Raw genomic sequence first — 15,373 nt, 5'->3', positions numbered from 1 at the left:
TGCAAACGGTGACAGCAGTCACGAAATTAAAAGACCCTTGCTTCTTGGGAGAAAAGCAATAACAAACCTAGACAGCATCTTAAAAAAAAGAGACATTACCTGCTGACAAAGGTATGTATAGTTAAAGCTATGGTTTTCCCAGTAGCGATGAATGGAAGTGAGAGCTGGACCATAAAGAGGGCTGATTGCAAAGAATTGATGCTTTTGAATTATGGTGCTGGAGGAGACTCTTGAGAGTCCCGTGGACTGCAAAAAGATCAAACCTATCCATTCTGAAGGAAATCAGCCCTGAGTGCTCACTGGAAGGACAGATCCTGAAGCTGAGGCTCTAATACTTTGGCCACCTCGTGAGAAGAGAAGACTCCCTGGAAAAGACCCTGATGCTGGGAAAGATGGATGGCACAAGATGAAGGGGACGACAGAGGATGAGATGGTTGGACAGTGTTCTCGAAGCTACCGGCACGAGTTTGACCAAACTGCAGGAGGCAGTGGAAGACAGGAGTGCCTGGCGTCCTCTGCTCCATGGGGTCACAAAGAGTCAGACATGACTAAATGAATAAACAACAACAACAATGCAGCAAAAACAAAATGGGAGGCAGCAGTTACAAGTTACCTGTCTCTGCAGCCACAGCAGGTGCTGTGATTCTCCAGCGGGTTGACTTCACCCCCAGAGGTGCCAACAACAACTAGATCACCAGAAAACGCCAGTATGATTCCCCCAGTCATTATCACCAAGACTTCCAAGAACTAAGAGCTGTTGACCCTATCTGCCTAAGAAAGTTTGAGACTTAACTTGCTGCCCAATTTTATTATGTAAAATACTTTGAGAAGTCTTTGCTAAAAAGTGGTACATATTCCAAATAAATAAAAATTCAGCTCACCCAATGTACATTTAATATTCTCCCACAAAGCTCTCCAAGGGGGTAGGCAACTGGTATAGTAAATAGCAGCCAATTTGGGACTTTTTAGTTTAGAGAAAAGGCGAGTAAGTGGTGGCATGACAAACGTTTGTAAATTTATGCATGGCATGGAGAAAATGGATTTTTAAAAAAGGTTTTTTCCCTCTCTCATGATGCTAGAACTCATGGGCACCCAATGATGCCGTCCAAAGTGGCTGGGGCAACCCAGTCAGATGGGTGGGGTTCAAGTTATTATCATTATTAGCTGAATGTTGGAAGACTCAAGACAGATAAAAGAAGCTACTTTGTCATGCAGCACCTAGTTAAACTATGGAACTTGTTCCCACAGGAGGCAGTGATGGGCACCAATTTGGATGGCTTTAAAAGAGGATGGGGCAACATGGAGGATAAGGCTATCAATGACTACTAGCCATGGCTCCACAGTTGGAAGCAACAATGCTTCTTAATACAATTACTGGCAACCACAGGAGTAGGGAGTGCTCTTGTGCTCGAGCCCTGCTTACAGGTTTCCCACAGGAATCTGGTCAAGTATTTTGGGAACAGGATGCTGGACTAGATGGGCCAGGATGCTGGACTAGATTCAGCCGGCTATTCTTATGTTCTTATTGTAGATAATTAGTAAGCATCCATTGCCTAGGCAGTAAATAGGGAAATCATACAGAAATACCCAAGCAGCCTTTTTAGTTTCCTATAGCAATATTTGAGAATGCAGAAGCAGTTAGTTAAATGTACATACAGACCCTGCAGGCATTTTCTAAAGGGCTAATAGCTCACAGTCCAAGGGCATACACTTCTCAAATGGGAACATGAATATGATGAATGCTCAAGGACTAATTTGATTAATTCTGTTCATATTTCCAGAAACCAAACAAACAAAATACCAAATCAAATATAACTGAAATAAAATTTCATACGAAATAGCTAATCAAAGGACCAAGAGTTCAGTTCATATCAGATAAACAATATGTCTGTTATAACTGTTTTATCATTAATTATTAATGTCACTGATTTTTAAAACGAATTAGAACTCAAAACTGTCCTATCATTTTACAGAGTAATCCTAATTGTGTTTTCTTATAAGATTATTTGAGCTCAATGGGGCTTATTCCCTAGTAAGTGTCTTCAGCTTTGCAGCCTTAATGGTCTTAATTCATTAACAGTAACTGCAATCCTAAGCCCTCAGGTTGATGAAATGGTACAGTGGGCAGGGGAGTTTACAGTTCTCCTACCCACAGTAACAAGTAGAAAGTCCCACAACAGGGAGTTTTGAGAGCAGAACACCAGCTGTTTTGGATCGACTAGATCCAAAACCTTAAATATTACACAAAGGACCTGATTCTCAGGTCCCTTAACCATTGCCAGCCTGAAGCTGACATGGTGAAAAAGGAAGAGGAAGAAAACGCCAACTACCACTAGCAGGGCATGCCTAGGTGGCAATGGACCTGCTGCCCCCTTCCTGCCCAAGCCCAGTAGATGGCTCTGTCACAGTGCTTTCTGTCTTCATTACTGCAAGACAGAATCCATATAACTAAACATACATGGTAGGAGAATGGGTCACGTATACCTATACTGTGAGCTGTGGTCAAGGACGTTCATATGGCATTATTATATAGAATTCCCCATATGAACGTTATTATTTCACTTTTACTTTCTGAGCCGAATATGTTAACACAGTGGAGAAATCAGATGCCAACAAGTTCCCGGGTGCATTTGCAGCCTGAATTACAGCAACAAGGAAGTGCAAAATCACTTGTAACCATTTCACTAACATTGACCTAGTTCTTCTCTCCCTTTCCAAAAATACAAAGACAAGTTTTCCCCAAGGCATTTTGGGGCCTGAGGTGCAAAATCTAATAGTACTAAGGCTTATCTAGGGAAAAATATAATAATACCTTAAGTAGCCAAAGATGCCTTGCACTTCCTTATGACAGGGATGGCCCTAATTGCTGTTATTTAATATGTAGCTAATAATGTTATTTAATATGTAGCTATGTAATAATCTACTTTGGGGTTGATTATACGTTGTTGTTGTTGTTGTTGTTGTTACCTAGCTCTGTACATTAAGTAAGCAAACAGGAGCTGTTGTTAAACTGATTCAATGTCTGGAAGGTGGATATGGGTTTACAAACTAAAACTGAATCAAGATGACATGAAATTATGCTTGGTGAAGGGCCAAGTGCTTCAGGACTATGCAATCTGCTATCGGTGGTATATTTGTTGCTCTACTGGAGCAGCTCAACCATTTACATTTCCTTCAAAGCCCACCGCTGCTGTTGAATAAGCAGCAGTATGGAGTGTTGTTTAAATACATTTATCTGATTCTTCAGCTGTGTCTCTTTGCTAAAAGCCAGGCCTTATAAAAGTTATCCATGCCAGTTACCCATGTCTTTGAAATTTCAAGGAGTGAATACTGTAGTATTCTGTGTGAAGAGCTGCCCTTGAAAATAGTTTAGAATCTACAGCTAGTGCAGAATCCCAAAGGCTGCCTACTGGTGGGAACTGGCAAATGAAGCACATTGTGTGAACTGCACTTGCTGCCAATGAGCTTCCAGACCCTATTTAAGGTGTATGTTTTTACCTGTAAACCCTTCATGGCCCCAGACTGAAATATTTTAGAAAGCTTCTGTCTCTGTATGAACTGTTTCACCTTTCAGGATATTTGTGGAGCATAGAGGGCAAGCCTGGTTTTGTGTAATGACTTCCCCTCAGTGTTCAGCCTGCTTGGCTGCAAGTCCCAACAGTTCAAGAAAGCCTTTGGTTAGAAGTTGTAGGTTTTACTGTTCAGAATTAAAGTGTTAATTTTGTTATATTATTTTAAATTACTTTGAAGAGATGTTCTTACTGAGCTGCCACAAGCAGTTGTGAAAGATGGAATAGAAATATTTTAAGTAAGGGATCTGCCTGAAATTTAAGATATGCATTGGGGGTCCTTTTCCAGGTGCCTCACCGTTAGGGCCTGATATTCAGAGACTTTGGGGGCTTGGAGATACAGCCATTATGACCAGTGGTTTTGATAGCCTTATCTTCCATGAATTTTTCTAATCCATGAATTTGTCTAATCATTTGGAAATGACCTGATCCATCCAGATTGGTGGCGACCTCTACATCTTCTGGGAGTGAATTCCATTAATTCCATAATTTAACTATATGCTATGTGAACAAGTTCCTCCTTTTGTCCTTCCGGAATCTTCCAATATTCAGCATCACTATTATGAGAAAGGGAGAAAAACTCCCTTCCATCCACTTCCTCACACCACTTATACACCTCTAACATGTCCTCTCTTACTAAACGTTTTTTTCTGAACTAAAAGGCCGCAAATGTTTGAATCCTTTCCTCATAGGGGAATTACTCCAATGCCTTGATCATTTTCTTTCCAATTTTCTGAACTTTCCAGCTCCACAATACACTTTTTCAGGTGAGATGACCACAAATATACACAATATAATGACTATTCCAAATATGGTTCCACCATAGGTTTGTATAGTGGCATTATGATATTGGCAGTTTAATTTTCAGACGCATTCTTGATTCATTCCTAGGATGCGACATCATTGCTGCTGCACATTGAGTCAACATCTTCATTAAGCTATCCACTATGGCCCCAAGGTCTCACCCCTGGCCAGTTATCACCAATTCAAATCTCATTACTGCACATGTGAAGTAATGATTCCCCCTATGCATTATATTATGTTTGCTTTTATTGTATCACTTGTGCATTGAACTGTAATTTTACTGCCCATTCATCTGGTTTGGAGAGATCCTTTTGAAACTACTCACAACCCTTTGGGTTGGTTGGTTGGTTGGTTGGTTGGTTGGTTTTAACCTCCTGAATGAATTTAGTCAGCTTGCTGATCATCCCTAACTCTAGGTCATTTAAGAACAAGCTAAAAAGCATAGGTCCTAATACTAATCTTCAGGGGACTCACTTTTCACATTCCTCCATTGCAGAACTGTCCTATTCTCTGATGACTATTCTTTAACTAGTTACTGTTCCATAAAATGACCTGCCCCACTTATCCCATAACTGATACTCAGGAGTCTTCAGTGAGGAACTTTGTCAAAAAAAATGAAAAGCCAAGTGGACAGTGTTTACTGGGAAGAAGCAGAAGGTGGTTGGTGTCTTCAGGCTGATTTAAATTACAGTTAGCTATAAACAAACTCAGATTCAGCACTAACCATGAAATGCTGAGAATTCCTATAGCTTCAGCTCGATATAGCACTATATAATCGTAATAGAAACAACAAAAACATTGCAAAACATTAATTGATACATTTCAATATATCATGCCAGTGTCTGTAGCTCCCAAGATTGGTCTAAACTGGACTGCCACTGAAGATGACTTGAAAGCTTTAGTGATTCACAAGGCAGCTGTCCATTCCTTTTTTTGTTTCTGGAATATGGACATATATTGCACCCGTGAGATTCTGAGCATAATTCAAGGTGCTGACTTTAACCTTTCAACCCATGTGCAGTCTGGGACACTCATATCTTAAGGACCATCTCAAAAAGTATCTGCTGTTCCTATGAGACATGTCCAGACAATGGCTTTTTAGGGGACTGAGATTTGTAAATAATAACCCCAAAGCTTTGGATAACTGTGATTAAGAATTACTTTAGACTTGCTGAATCAGGCCAATGGCCCATTTAGTCCAGAATCCAGTTCTCACAGCAGCCAAGATGCCCATGGGAAGCCCAAATGCAGGACCAGAGTGCAATAAATAGCACTCTACTTGCTTGTAATTTCTAGCAACTGGCATTCCGAAGCATACTGCCTCTGAGAGTAGCTTTAATAGGATAAACAATGGGTAAACTGGTAAGTCATAACCTAAAATTTCATTTATGATACTTCTTGATCTAGAGGTAGGTCCAAAAGATACAAAACCTATGAGATCTGCTAAAATTGCATCACCAGCATTTGTCTTTCACCTGCATACGCATTTGACTCCTTTTCAGTTTTAACAATTTGTACAAAATATCTTCAAAGTTCATACACAGGGTGGACTTTTTCCATTTCCATGTTGCCTGTACGATACTTTTCATAAAATTGGTTTCTCATTTAGTCTGCCAGAAATGTCTTATGGTGTTTAAATCTGCTAACATCTTATTTTATTTTCTGAGAGTCCTCAGTTTCAAGGTTTAAAACTTTACTGTTAATAGTTGTGATGTTACTGCTTAAAAAAAATATCTCAATGATTCTACGTATTCCAGAGCCTAGTTTTATGCCAATGTAAGCACAGCGAATGGGCTTGTTGAAGGTGCAATTTGTGTGCTGCAACTTTACAAAGTTCAGCAATCTCTACTAGTGAAAATCACATCCATTTCTGAGGATATTATGCTGATAAAGTATTCTAGATATTAGACTTCCTCTCTTGCCCTGGTTGTTTTAATAGTCAGACTGCAACCCCTTATCTACCACTTCATTTTATCTTGGTGTTTTTTTTTTATAAAAAAAAGTTGGGAAGATGAAATTATAACTGATTTTTTAAAGTGTTTCTCTTATATACCTTCTGAACCCTAATGAATATATAATGCATGAACTAATATAACAGTTCATTTAAAAACTCCTCTTGTGACTAAACTGGCCTATTTAAATAGCAAAAGTACATGCCCTTCCTTTTTACCAATCAAAATGAGTCAGACATGTCATTTGCATTAATTACTTCAGGGCTCTCATTCAGCAACAACTTAGCAAAGCTTTTCTTTATTCATGCAACAGGTTTGAATAATGAGCTTAATAAAAAAATACTCACATGTGAACAGTTAAAACACTGGTCTGCAAGATCACAGCCTGTGTGTATTTACATGTATCAAAGGGGAGAGAGAGCTAAACTTCTACCTGACAAGCTGCACCAAATAGCATTCACTAAAATAACTAAGTCTCCATTTTATAGCTTCATTAAAATCTTTATGTTGCCATTAGAATGGAGTTTTACTACATGGAGATAATTAAACATTGCAGGATCAAGATCTCCTGCTCTGAAAAGAAAAGCCTTTTTGCTCTTTAAAAACCCTTGGACTTATATAGAAATCAACAGAAAAACCAAAGAACTACTCTTGTGAGAAAGTCTCGTTCCCTCAGCACACCTGATAATGCAGATTAGGCCAATAAGCATTATAATCATAGATCCAAAATAGGTGTTGCCCACTGTGTCCAAGGGATAACTTCAAGGTTGATTAATGGCTTCTTGGCAAATAATAGTAGAAAATCTTTCCAAGGAACAATGGCATCAATTTAGTATTATGTTGCCAAAGCTAAATATTAAGGTTTAAAAGGTTTAGATACTGTCCACATTGCTACTAAAATCATAGAATCATAGAGTTGGAAGAGACCACAAGGGCCATCGAGTCCAACCCCCTGCCAAGCAGGAAACACCATCAGAGCACTCCTGACATATGGTTGTCAAGCCTCTGCTTAAAGACCTCCAAAGAAGGAGACTCCACCACACTCCTTGGCAGCAAATTCCACTGTCGAACAGCTCTTACTGTCAGGAAGTTCTTCCTAATGTTTAGGTGGAATCTTCTTTCTTGTAGTTTGGAACCATTGCTCCGTGTCCGCTTCCCTGGAGCAGCAGAAAACAACCTTTCTCCCTCCTCTATGTGACATCCTTTTATATATTTGAACATGGCTATCATATCACCCCTTAACCTCCTCTTCTCCAGGCTAAACATGCCCAGCTCCCTTAGCCGTTCCTCATAAGGCATCGTTTCCAGGCCTTTGACCATTTTGGTTGCCCTCCTCTGGACACGTTCCAGTTTGTCAGTGTCCTTCTTGAACTGTGGTGCCCAGAACTGGACACAGTACTCCAGGTGAGGTCTGACCAGAGCAGAATACAGTGGCACTATTACTTCTCTTGATCTAGATGCTATACTCCCATTGATGCAGCCCAGAATTGCATTGGCTTTTTTAGCTGCTGCGTCACACTGTTGGCTCATGTCAAGTTTGTGGTCAACCAAGACTCCTAGATCCTTTTCACATGTACTGCTCTCAAGCCAGGTGTCACCCATCTTGTATTTGTGCCTCTCATTTTTTTTTTGCCCAAGTGCAATACTTTACATTTCTCCCTGTTAAAATTCATCTTGTTTGTTTTGGCCCAGTTCTCTAATCTGTCAAGGTCGTTTTGAAGTGTGATCCTGTCCTCTGGGGTGTTAGCCACCTCTCCCAGTTTGGTGTCATCTGCAAATTTGATCAGGATGCCCTTGAGTCCATCATCCAAGTTGTTGATAAAGATGTTGAATAAGACCGGGCTTACTAGATATATCATGACTTCATGCACACTAAAACACATTATCACCAGCTTTCTAAAATCACCCACTTCCCCAGACATGGGCAAAGGTGGCAATTTGTTTCAGCATTCAGGTGTAAATACACATAAACCTAAATGCTAAAGCTCTCAGAGTTATGTGGTCTACAGTTAGGTTTGTATAAAACATCTAAGACTGTTTTGTTCATTGTACTCCCACTATGTTACAGACTTTTGTGTGAGAAAAGCATGTCTGAAGCGCAGCATGAGTATTTGTTGAGAGTACAGCTTGCAATAAAATAACAACTGCTGCACACTTCACAGATGATGACGTACATTTTCCCCTAGGAAATATATATGTACGTATACACCTACAGTCATGCAGTTGTAAGATACTGAGTAGCCAACCAGCTCAATAACTACTTACCCTAACAGAATCTCATTGAAATAAATGAAACTGCACCACTGTCAAGCAATTGTTTTTAAGGCCTAAGAGAATGCTACCTGTATAAGTATGTTGTCACATGGTAGCATTCCAGTCAGATATGGCTGGAATAAAGGTTTGCACGTTGTTTCCATCTCCCCTGTGTCCAGTTCATTCAAAAGGCGGGCCAAAATACAAGATATTTAATGGATGGCATTTAAAATGTCATTTTTTTATGTTATGGATGAAAGGATGCTTTCAATCAGCAGGTGTGCCAAACCTGAGAAGAGGCATCAAGCCCCTTTCTTTGAAAATATCTGAACAGAGAGGACGAAAAGAGCCTCTCTGCAAACCCGAGACCCCATCGCCCTCCACTCCTTGACAAGTTTGAGACCACAGCGAATGTTATCAAGCCCCCCTGTGCAATGTAAACGCTGACACAACCTCCAAACAAAACAAAAAAAAAAGCAGTTGCAGGCTTCGCACGCTGCGTTATTGCTCTCCAGGGTGTATCGCTGGAAAGTACATGCCCACTTTTAATCACTGCTTAAAAATACATGGAGTGAGCGCACTGGAGATGAAGCGTTCCCAGTCCCCCTCCCCCAGCAGCACTCAGAGGCGAGGAAAAACTCGCCGCCCGCCACACGACAGGACCACTTCCATCAGGCGCTCCTTAGAACTACATGGCAGGCGAGGAACATCTCTCTCCTGCTCCCTCTTTGTCTCTCTGCAATTTTTTTCCTTTCCGTTTAAAAAGGCTATTTTTAGGCACCGGCGACATTCCTAAAGACTGCTTGTTTTTCGGGGGGGGGGGAATGAGGGACGGAGGGAAGCTGCCCTTTGAGGTGATGTCCACTCCTCTGTGGCACAGCGCAGAGCCTGAAGAGCGAAGTGAGGCAGGGGCGGCCAGACGGACCCGAGCGACGAAGGCTCCTTCTCGATCGGCACCTCCTCACCCTTTCGTCCAACCTGCAGCCTAAGAGCGGGAGCCCTCTCGGCTGCCCGAGGCTGGGACCGTCCTTGGCTGAGCCCGGACCCTCCTCCTCCCGAGCCATCCCCTCACACAGCGACTCGCTTACTCATCAGTTCCCCGGCCGGGCGGTCGGTCTCACCTAGGCGCAGAGAAGCGGCGGCCGCGACGGTGGCGAGGCGAAGCGAACGCGGCGGCGGCGGGCAGGCGGGGGCTGCGAGCCAAGCCGGGGATATTTATATTCTGCAGCGTTTATCCCTCTCCTTTGTGCATCTTCCTTCCCCGCCGTGTGGCGAACGAGGCAGGGACGCCGCAGCGGAACCGAGCCGAGCGCAGCTGAGCGCTTCCCTCCCTTGCCTGCCTGCCTCCCCCCCCCCCCCCAATCCATCCAGCCGCCGGCACCGCCGAGCGAGGGAGGGACAGAGGGCGAGAGGGAGCGAGAGAGGGGAGCGCGCGCCCCCCGCCTCCCATCCCCCGCCGGTGCCGCCACCGCCGCCTCTCCCCCTTTTCCCGCGCTCCCGGCCGCGTGCTCGTGCCGGGGTGGAAAAGCAGCAGCCGCCGCCGCAGCTCGGCTCCCCGCGCACCCCACCTCATTATTTCGTCCCGCCAAAGGAGGGCCGCGGCCGCTCGTCGTCACTCACCGGGCTCTCCCGTGCGCAGCGGAGAGGTCCGGGCCGTACGCCGCGCTGGTTCCGGCCGGGCAGATTGCCGATCTACCGCTGCGCCTCCCCGCCCCCTCCCCCCGCATCCCCTGTTACTATGGATATTCACCGTGTGTCTCCTCCGCTCCCGCCTGCACACGGAGAGGGAAGTGGCTGCCGGGCTGCTCGACGGGCGCCCACATACCGCCACCCAAAGCGACCCTCCCCGCTGCAGCGACTGTCGCTTCGCCGCCTTCGCCTCAGCCGCCAGAGGTCTACCTGTCACTATCCCGCCAGGGCCGGACTCTCCCCGCTCCTTCGGCTTGAGGAGCTAAGGGAGGTTCATGAAAATGCTGATTACACCCTGCTGAGGCAGGGAGACGCAGAAGGAGGGAGGGAGGGAGAGAGGCCCTCATGCGCCTCCGCGCTGCAGCCTTGGGGAGAGAGGATCACCCTCAGGGCACCTACACAGCTGAGGCAAATGCCACCACTCCGGCGCGGAGCGTGACGCGCAGAGCATCCACCGCCCGCCACACAGGCTCGCGGAAGAAGCCAGACACAATTCAGTAGTAGAGTGAATTCAAAGGGCCGGGAGTAACGCAGTAGCCATTTAAAAGCGAACTGCGCCGCACCTGTAACCAGGCGGGGAGACTGACGCGCGTAGCTGCTGGCTACACGAATCAAGGGGCAATTCTGATGTTGTGTTGCCAAAGTGAGGCAGTTTCTGCTTCTGTGTGTCCCATCCCACCACCACGGTTTCCTCCAGTAACATTTAAGCACTCCTACACACACACACACACACACACACACGTTGTTAAAACAAAAAGGTTGGGTCTAAATTGCTAGTCCCTTTCTGGGATCCAGGGATGGGGAAAATACCTTGTGATTGGTGCTGCGTGCTCTTCCTATTCATATATATATATATATATATATATATATATAAGCTTTTTATGATACAGCAAGATTTTAAAAAACACCAAGTCTATAGAAAAGTAAAAGCAGAAAAAATAAATATGTGATGAGCATGTATAGAACAAAAAAAAGGGGAGGAAAAAAGGAGAAAAAGAAAAGAAATGAAAAGAGACAAAGAAAGAAAAAGGGGGTGAAATAAAAAGAGAAAGGGCTCCCGATTCTCTGGCTGTCAGTTACCGGTACATACAAAGAATTATTCAAAACATTTGCTCTATAACATTCAACTATTCTACTTTCTACAAACCAGCATTTTTTCTATTTTTTCCACTCAAATATCATGTTCACGTTCCATTTCACACAATAAGTCCAAAAGGGGATAACCTCTGTGTTATTTCTGATCCCTTTTTGCATTTCATTCATCTCTGGTTTAATTTCAATCCTTGTTTAATTCATCTGAAATATTCTATTTGTTCAGCAATATCTGCTGAAGAATACCAACAGTAAGTGGTGTGTCCAAAGTTGCCTTTCTTTCCTCTTATCACTTTTTTCCTGGTACTTGCCATACTGAATATTAAGGCTACTTAAAACATAAATAATAGGTCTTCTCCCTTTCTGTTTTTTTTTTATATATATATATTGCTAAAAGTTATGGAATGCCAAGTTGTGTGCCGCTAGGAAGAGTGTAATAGCAATTAAGCATTAGGGCATGCTCCTCTAATGCTGAACTTCTTGGTTTATGTTTTGCATGGCTTCTTTAATCTAAGCCTAGATTCAATTTCAACCCACTTGCAGTATGCAGTGAAATCACTGGGTGATTTTTCTTGCTGTTTCAGAATGTCCCTCAAGTGTTTCTAGTCATTGGTCCTGGTACTCCCTAGTGAAGAACTGGCACTGTGAAAGCCACCACCTGAAAATATTTTGAACCAACAGTAAAAAGAAGCCTTGTTGGTACTCTCAGAAAAGGCAAGCCAGGATTGTGCCGAATGCCAGGGCAACTGCAAGAGAGAGGAGTCTTTACATGCAATAACTCCCACATGGAGTCACCAGCTTTGAATACACATGGATGGGTCCCTGTAGAGGGCAGAAACAGGGCCCCCAACATTACACCTGCACCAGGCACCATAAAAAGGTAGCCCTGGAAAGCTGACCATGGGGGAGGGGAGTGTCAAAGGCACTTCTCCCCCAGGGCAATATTTATCCCTTATTGAAGTATTTGCAGAAAGTAGCTTCCTACCTCATCAACACTGATAATGCCAAGGTTGCAGGTTTGGGGAGATGTATATTTCTGCATTGCAGGGGGTTGGACTAGATGGTCCTTAGGGTCCCTTCCAACTCTACAATTCTATGATCTCAAATTAACCCACAAGAGGAAAGATGCATCTGTTTAGGGAAGTTTTTAATGTTTGAAGTTTTAATCTATTTTTAGTCCTCTGTTGGGAGCCACCCGGAGTGGCTGGGGAAATCCAGCCAGGTGGGTGGGGTATCATCATCATCATCAACAACAACATCATACTTGCTAGGGAAAAAGGAAGGGCAAAGTACAGAGATTCGGAAGACCAGAATATAAGACAAGTACACTAAAGGAGGGGGACGTTTACTGCCTAGTGTCTAAACTTACCAACCCCACATCTCTGACTTCATACAAATAAGATCCTTTACTTCCTTCAGTTCCTACAGCAAACAACATATAGTGTAGAAGCTGCATTACAGAGGTTGTAACATGCGGGGGAAATGGTGGTGGAGGATCCTAAAGTAGCAAATTTCTATGAATGCAGAGCAATCAAGGGGTAGCAGTAACCAGGTTCTTCAACCAAGGCTTCCACTTTTGCAAGTGAACAAAATTGCAAGTAGCCATGGTTATTAAGCACTTGCTTAACTCCTTATGAAACCACAGGAACTCAAATGTGTTTGGCTGGACTATGTGCAATGTGATTGCTGCAAAAATGCAACACTTTCAGACTCTCGCTTGCCATAAAAAAGGATAAATAGTGAACAAAATGGGAGAGGAATAATGGTCACTCACAGTAACAGGCACCCAAAGATGAAGAGGGGCAAATAAAACCTATATACTCTCTTCAACAGCTTCAGTTTCATTTCCTTCAGTTAAGCAACTTTTTTCTACATCGATGTTTAAATAAATCTAAAATGCAAGAATTAAACAAAACAGCTACAAGTAAGATTCCCAAAGGATTATTTACTTTAGTAAATGTATTCCATTTAGCAATAAAAACATCTCTAATAAGGAAAAATGTAGCAAGGGAGTTAATTGCCTGGTAATTTGGCTTGTATGGAAACGAGTGCAAGGGCCGGCACTGGTCTCTTCCAGTTTAATATTTCCTCTTAACGAGTACTTTGGGTATTAAAGGTAAGCAGATTACTGGGGGAAATGAAATGAAGTGTTGCTACATTTTGATAAAAGTACATAATTTCTCAGTTCCATGATCTTCTCTACTTCCCCACTTGCGCTAACCCCTGTGGGTCTGATATTTTTTCTTTCCTGTACTTGTTCTTTTCAAAGGCTCAGATATAATTTGTTTTCCTCATGTTATGCTCACTTCAGCTTTATGTGTTGCTTTTTCAAGACAGAACCTTAGTCATCCTGGTGGATGACTAATGCCAAGGAATTTGGGGAGTGCAACTGGATTGGTTACACTGGACCTCTCTGTGGCTTTGAGTATAATCAACCATAGGTCCCTTCTAGAGTAGGTGTCTGGGATGGGTTCAGGAGGCAATTTCTGCAGAATTCCTGATCTCAGAGGTAGCACTGTTTCCTTGGGACTGGCTAGGGCTGATGGGAATTGTAATGCATGACATCTGAGCACCAGACTGGCATATGCTACTGTCTTGTCCCATGCTTTTCAACATCCAGATGAAACTGCTGGGTAGGTGGGGAGTCATCTGGAGATTAGGACTGAAGTCTTATCAGTATGTAGATCACACTCAGCTCTACCTTTCTTTTCCAGCTCCTTTTTCCCAGGGTAGGTTGTGAAACTGTTGAACCAGTGTTCGAAGCAGTTTTTGGATGGATGAGAGTGTTTAAGCAATCATGATTCCCATGGGCATTCCAGGGTGGGAGAGTGGGGGGATGGCAATAGATCATGATGCAGCACCATTCATTAGGGCAGTCTGTCCCAAAGGAGACCATGCTGCTGTGGTTTTGTTTTGTTTTTGAACTATGACTTAGCCCTTCACTCAGTCTCTAAGGAAACATTTGCCCATCTGCTGCTTTCCAGATGTTTTGGGCTACAACTCCTATCTGTCCAAAACATCTGGAGGGAATCAGGATGGCAAAGGAGACAAAGAGATAACAGATTTCTCAATTAATGTCCAATTCATTTTTTAAAACAATAATTTTAAATAAGAAACTTGTTCCCACTCACTGCCTGGAGACCCTTGGAGTTCTTTTCAGAACCAGTGTTGGCACAAATGGAAGTAAAAGCATGTCTGGCAGTAATGGTGGACCAAAATAAAATGGCTCAGGTGCGAACAAAGTGAGAGCAACTGGAAGGAAGGAAGTACAGTTAGTGAATAGCACAAGAACATCACTATCCATGTTAAAACCAAACCCACCTAAACCTGAAGGGTAGAAGCACAAAGAAGTGCTAAAAACATTCACACCAAAAAATTTTTGCACTGCTGTTTTGAATCTTTTTTTTTTTAAGTAAGATTTTTCTGCATTAATGGAAAAATAGATTAAGGGGGGAAAGCATGTGGTTATTGCAAAAAAAAGAAGAAGGATGTCATGCATGTACCCCATTTAAAATTATTATTATACAAATGTATGGATAAACCATAGAGAAAACAGTATAAAAGGTTTGTCTGGACACACCTGATATGGCAGAGTAGAGCAGTCATCCCCATGGAATGAAACAATTACAGAATAGACAGCACACAGGTTTCAATGACAGAACAAACTTCTTCATAAAGTCACACAACCATTGAGCTGTACCCAAGAGAAATTAAAATGTAAGTACCAAAGGCTAACTAGAAAAGCTAGGACAGATGATGATTCAGTCCAGAATATCATCCTAGAAAAAACATGATGCAATACTACAGAGAAATCTAAATATCCCAGTGTTACAGCAGCAACCCGAGTGCCAAAGACTAGAAAGTTCACAGATCCTTTTCTGGTTGTGATCTGTGTCTGTTCCCCTAGTCCTTGAAAAAATGTAGAGGTTGTTTCTAGAGAGGTCATCTAGTAATTGGGTAAGACAGCACTAGCTTGACTAATAAAAACAAATTTGACCTAGAGCGCTTTATATG

The 15,373-nt window shown here is 42.9% G+C and overlaps 1 protein-coding gene across 19 annotated transcripts in view; it reads right to left on the bottom strand.

Annotated features, from left to right (window-relative positions):
- ANKS1B (ankyrin repeat and sterile alpha motif domain containing 1B) overlaps nucleotides 1-15,373 on the bottom strand; it is a 319,748-nt gene that overhangs the window by 60,439 nt on the left and 243,936 nt on the right. Inside the window, exon 1 of one of the 19 annotated variants that reach the window (XM_083698561.1) lies at nucleotides 10,478-10,579. The exons of 14 other annotated variants lie outside the window; for them this stretch is intronic. The gene's annotated coding sequence lies outside the window, so the exon portion shown is untranslated. 4 more of the 19 variants (XM_083698559.1, XM_083698557.1, XM_083698560.1 and 1 more) reach the window with 4 other exon arrangements.

This window comes from Podarcis gaigeae (assembly GCF_964106915.1).
Source record: "Podarcis gaigeae genome assembly, chromosome: 10".
Classification (NCBI taxonomy): Eukaryota; Metazoa; Chordata; class Lepidosauria; order Squamata; family Lacertidae; genus Podarcis; species Podarcis gaigeae.
This window is presented reverse-complemented; position numbering and strand designations above follow the sequence as displayed.